The 6,000-nt window shown below is 45.3% G+C and overlaps 1 protein-coding gene across 1 annotated transcript in view; it reads right to left on the bottom strand.

Moving 5' to 3' along the window:
- LOC146198560 (uncharacterized) overlaps window positions 1–6,000 on the bottom strand; it is a 47,579-nt gene that overhangs the window by 30,977 nt on the left and 10,602 nt on the right. The gene's annotated exons all lie outside the window — the stretch shown is intronic.

Below are 6,000 nucleotides of genomic sequence, written 5' to 3'. Positions count from 1 at the left end.
CTAACGGGGTAACAAAACACATGCGACGTACTCCAAAAGCGCTATGTCGGAAACAGTACCCGTAAAAGGAAGATAGGCATGACATGCACCGGAACCACACTGGAAATGATTGAAGGAAAAAGCAGGCTATTCGCAAATGCATGCAAAAGTGAAACAATTGCGTTATTGTCGCATGCCTCACGAGTTCAAGAAAGCTAACAGGATTGCGTGCCGCGCACGGTAAGCTGTCACACGTCCTCCACACAATCAATTACTTTGCATCCTCTACGTACAGTACCAGAATACAGGAAAAAGAAAGCGAATACAGTTAATTGATTAGTTCCCTTTTTTTCTTTTTGTCATTGCGTGCTAAAACCGTTACCACCCCCAGAGCACGCATGTAACAGTTAATGCAAAACCGACTATGGTAAAGAAGTACTAGTTTACATCACTACACTGATATTGGTATCTTGAAAACACACAAACATACAACAAAAAAAACGCAACAAGCATGCAAAATGGTCTTATAAATTAGCAAATATAACTAACACATATTATATTTGTTTCATATAGTTTAGCTGAAAGAGAAAAAACTAAAAGGCGAGACGTCGCAGCAATTGACCCTGAGGGATATACGCTTGAACAGCTGCTAAAAGTGTACTATCAGTTTGTTTGTGCTGACGAATTGAATGCACTCACATTAAGGGCACATTAAGGGACTCATTCCACTGGCCCCCAGAGTTCTTCATCAGTGGTGGTTTTGAGCTTCCCATTCTCTCAATCAAGACTTCAAAACATAAAGGGCGAGTTTTGCCCATCATGATCCTACTAATGCTAGCGAATTAGAACTTCCCCCTCATCTCTGCTTTTCTAGCCTACACTCCCTCCTCCTAACTATCTGGCTCTTCGCTGGAGCGTCTTTCATTCTTCCAACTTTCATTCCCTCCTCTGTCCCCCTTCACTACGGGAGCGGTTGAGGTGCCCAATAAGAAGTGAGACGACGTGACAGTGCCTTTTACTTCTCTTTTTTTTGGTCTCTTACACTCACGCTAAAAACTGCCAAGAATGGTGGATTTCCGGCGTAATAGCTATTCTGATGCTTGAGCACAAGAAACAAAATGCGACGTGAACGGCATTGTCTCTTTTTTTTTTTTTTTCGATAACGATGCTGCAACTCCTGAGAAATGCATTTATACTGCATGAAGTCATACCTGCGTAGGAGCAGGTGTTTCTTAGAAAAAGCTCATACTATATTTTCAGCACAAACACAAGAAAAGAGACCAGACGCCCGTTAGTGCACTTCAGGCGCATTCAGGTGAGAGTCCTCCACTCGGCATTCCTCTTTTGCGTGCATACGTACCGACTCTGATAAAGTGCGGAGATGCCACAGCGTCTGAAATTCAAATAGGCGGAGATGTCTCAGACTTTCTTTTCACTCTGTCGCGAGTAACACGAGGTAGAACTGCATAAAATCTTGCTTTGACTGAACACGGTCTGATAAAGACGTGCTCACGTTGCGAAAAGCAACGCTTGCTCACCGCCGCTCTTATAAGTTGGCGCGTGCTTTTTAGCCAAGGCTTATGTTTCCAAGCGCATTCGGGAATCGATGTTGGTCCAGCCAAATCATATGCAAGCAGTCCACAGAAAAGAGATTATCAGTGTGGAGCCTATGGGTGGTGTACGTTTGTCGAAAGCTGAGTTCACAAAGCGGCTTAGCACGAAGAACAGCTAGTTGGTGCTTTGCCAGTGTCAGAGTACATACGATTGAGGACCTTTTCAACGACACGTATTTTCAAAACTACACGTGTGGTCTGTGCATTGAAATGCAGAGCTGCTATTGGAGCAACACTCGGGGTATAAGCCGGTTATAGTTCACCTTGCAGCAGCAAAGCAATCAGCTCTGAATCAAAAAGAAAAAAAAAAACGAATTTTACTGCTTGTATCTTGCATCTAACGCGGGAGGTCGTTGACGACGCCAACGTCTGGCTAATAGAAGTGGCCGCAGAACATGCTAGGAATTTTTTTTCGTTAGGCTTAAACTCATAAGCTTAAACTATTTTGCTACCGCTGAGGTGAAAGATGCGGGTCACTCGTGAAAAGTTTCGCTGTGGGAACGCCTTTAAGAATTTGCACATTATACAGTGGTATGAAATGTAGAGCCGACACAAGACAAAGCGAAGCATTCGCGTCGCTCGTCAGTTATGAATAAGATGGTGTAGAGAGTAAAGGCTTTTTTTTTTTTTTTTTTTCAGTGGCTGAGCTAACCAAACATGCAACGTTAACCATCAAACTCCCTGTCTTTTTTGAATGCGATAAAGCCTTGTAGTCTTTCACTAAAGGAAGTAAAACGTAATTGCATGAAATTGCTTTAAATCGTGAAGTAAGAGGCAAAATAATCTCTTCACAACAACTCAACTCCACTGTTTCAGACGTTCTCGCAACTCCTCTAGACGCAGGACCGTGTTAGTATATGCAGCTTGACTATGTTTTGATTCTATCGAGTCGCAATTTCCCACGTGGGCTCAGTTGAAGAGATGTGAAAAACACTCAAAAGTGAGCCCGGCTAGTTTCAGCGCGTTAGCCAGAGGTATAATAACAGGCCCGGTTATCTTCTTTTTTTGCTCTTATTGCTTTCAAAGCGAACATTTTCAGAACAACGCAACTAAAGCAGTCCTAGCTAGGCTCACAAATAGAACGCTGTAAGCAGTCATGCCTGTTCTGGTAGCATATGAGTTGTAAATGGTGTTGTAGCACTAGTTGGGAAAACATTTTTACATCATGACGCTACCAATACACGCTGTGCACTGCAGCGTGTGTTTAAAAGAACATTTTTTTGCGTGCGATATGTAAGTGAGACTTTATGGGTATAATGTGAGGTAAGTGGACATCAATCCATGGTATCGGTGGAGATTCTGTTCCAGATAATAAAAATGCTCTGGCTTCTTTTGCTTTTATTCAACTCGTAAGCAAGCAAAGTTACGAACTAAAAGTGGCACAGCAAGTGTATGTTTATTGTCTATATCCTTACTGGGAAAACGAAAATCGCCAGTAGCACGTACCCGCATACACGCAGTTATGCTAAAGCTACTAATAACAGCACTAACATTATCAGGTTTTTAATAATAGCAATATAGGCAATGAAATAAATAAAGCCGTTATCACAACAACACGTTGCATTGATCAATTATTTCCCACCGAATGACGCTGCGCCAGCTGTCGACGTTGGGGAATTCGCAAGCCTTCCCATGAAATCTCGGTATTGTAACCATTCGTTTGAACCTATCGAAGCACTGTGTGTTAAAAATAGAGGAATGTAAGGAATCTGCAATACGACCTGCGCCTAAAACATGTGTATGCGGGTAGAACGAGGTAAGAATATGGCTACACAAGTACAAAAGGGAATTGGATAAAGGTTGAAGGCTAGTCTCAGTTCACAGTCCATGCCAACTTTTCGACAAGGGAACTGTACGTATAATTACATATAAGTCACATATAAATGCACGTTAAATATAATCATGTAACATTAAGTTACGTATAATGAACTGCTGGAGTCTAATGCCCACGATTTATCACCTGGGCTTTCTCAAGAAATGCTCTGTTTATGCCGCAATTCTTAATAGCAGATCCTTATCAAAAGTACCTGTCAATAAACATAGAATGACTTCAACATATGTCCGTAAATGGAATGCGCTGGGTTCGATCTCTAGTTCGTCGCAGTACGGCCCCCGGAGTCCCGACGGTAGCAAGCTTTAGCGCGGCCTGGCGATCAGCGTTCTTTGGGGTTAAATGTTGTTTTTCACCAAAAAAAGAAAAACGCCGGAGTTTGGCTTCACGGTATGAGAATTTGAATTATTCGATAGCAGAATGAATCATTCTGTCCAGTGAAGCAAAAGTAATTGAAAATAACGCGAAGCACGAATTAGGGAATTTACGGGAGATGTTTTTATTGAGAAACAAGCGAACACCCTACGATATGTGGACTGACCTCCCACATTACAAGGCGGAGGTTTCAACGAGTCTCTAAAGAGAAAAAGAAGTAGCATTTAGTTTTAAGGCCCGTTTACACTAGGCTCCGCCGTGGTGGTGCAGTGGTTAGGGCGCTCGACTACTGTGCACAGGAATGCGAGATCGAATCCCGGCCGCGGTGGCCAATCTTCGATGGAGGCGAAAAGCAAGGCACCCGTGTGTTTTACTATATCAGTGAACGTTAAAAAGCATCAGTGGCCGAAATTTCCAGAATCATCCACTACTGCGCCTCTCATAGCCGGAGTTGCTTTGGGACGTTAAACCCCCATAATGAACCAAACCAAACCACTGACACTTGGGAGTCGCCAAGGATGTGCGGCCTGGGAGCCGCTCAGCTCGACCGATGTTCGCACTTGCAAAAGCGATCCGCGGGTCGCTTTCCCGAATTGGTGTTGTTCATAACGAGACTTGTCCATCCTGACTGTTCACTAGAAACGAGAGGCTGAACGCAAGACGAACTTTTGTTAATTCAGCTGCGCCGCTGATTGCACCGGCTGGAAAATCGAGCGATGATCGAACGGTCTGCGACAGCCGCTTTTCGACCAAAACGGTCTCTCAGCCCCTGAGAGTCGCAAGTGTGAACGGGCCTTTAGAGTGCATTTCTTAAGCGCCCGTTTCTCGTCGTCTTTGTTGGTGGAGTCATAGGCGCAGTCGTTGGCTAAGCAGCCAGCCGTGGTAGGTAGTAACACAGCGAAACGCCACCTGCCACGGCTAGCAGGTGGCAGAGTGCGACACAGAAGTCTCCTCCCTGCATTTAAGGGGAAGAGAAGAGAAGAAGAGCGAAGGAATGCGCAACTGGAATGGGGATATGCCATGGGAAGAACCCCTATAGTGGGGCTACCGTGGAAGGACATGATTACGACGAGGGCTGAATAGTGCGCAACATGAGGGTGGTGTAATGAGGAAAAAGGCGAGGAGTGACCGCCGTGAGAGTAGAAGGTTGTGGCCAGCTCGCAGGGATGCACCCCACCGAATGGCGAGAATAAAAGGCGGATGACGTGCGCAATGATGCGTTGCCTAGAGCAGAGGCAGGAGGAGCCGTGGGCATATTTGTGCCTGCGTGTGTATGTGGTGAGGGTGCTGAGATGAGAGGCCGCATGCCGGCCGTGAAAACATTGCGTACCACAATAGCGTAAATAGGCGTAAATAAATTCTTGTGTCATATGCGAATTTAGTGATTAGACTCCGCCTGGAGAGGAGAGATTTGGGGAGAGATAACGCGCTGTCTAACTCTGAAGGAGGATGTGGTCGGAAAGTGAGGAGGGCAGCGGCGAATGATGGAAAGGTGAAAGCATGAGTGGAAAGTGGAGGAGGAAGGTACGGTGGAGGCAGACGAGTCACGCTCAGTTTGTGCCGGCTGATAGGGAGAAGAAATCCCGACTTGGGGGGTGTTATAGTCGGTGTTGTGAGCAAAAACTCACGAACATGCCTCTTGCATGCGGGAGTTGGTAGACCACGTGCATTGAAAGCCTGGAGATGAAACATTGCTATCGGCAGCTGCAAACCCCGCAGCCGCCAAATGGGAAGGTGGGATAGGATTCGAACTCCTGACCTTTGAATAGTGGTTCGGACATACAAACTCTATAGGCACGCAGTGACGAACTTTCGCATATTGTGGTACCCCACTACTGTATGCTGTGTGAACGTGTTAAATAATGTGTGAAATGAGTGCTGGCGGCGGCTGGCAGGTGTCATGCGGCGTCTCCTCCATAACATTCAAGAACTGAGAAAGGAATGAGTGAAACTTGAAGGCTGATAGTGCGAGAAATTGTAGAGTAGCCTTTAACAACGCATACGCAGAAACACGTTTTTCTGAAATTCCTTTCCTCAGCAAGTCCCAAAGCTAAAATGGCTGGAGCTGCGCTCCAATTTCACATCACCGAGTACCTTAATCATCGGCCAATATTTTTAAATCTAGCCCTGAAAGGAGTGGGGGAGGGGTGTCTGAATCGTGGAAAGCATTTGAAGATGATTACGAAAAGCCTACGCGAGAAT

Source organism: Amblyomma maculatum, chromosome 2 (genome assembly GCF_055883805.1).
Source record: "Amblyomma maculatum isolate TAMU_Amacu chromosome 2, ASM5588380v1, whole genome shotgun sequence".
NCBI lineage: Eukaryota > Metazoa > Arthropoda > Arachnida > Ixodida > Ixodidae > Amblyomma > Amblyomma maculatum.
Note: the sequence above shows the minus strand (reverse complement) of the source record. Positions and strands in the feature narration are given on the sequence as shown.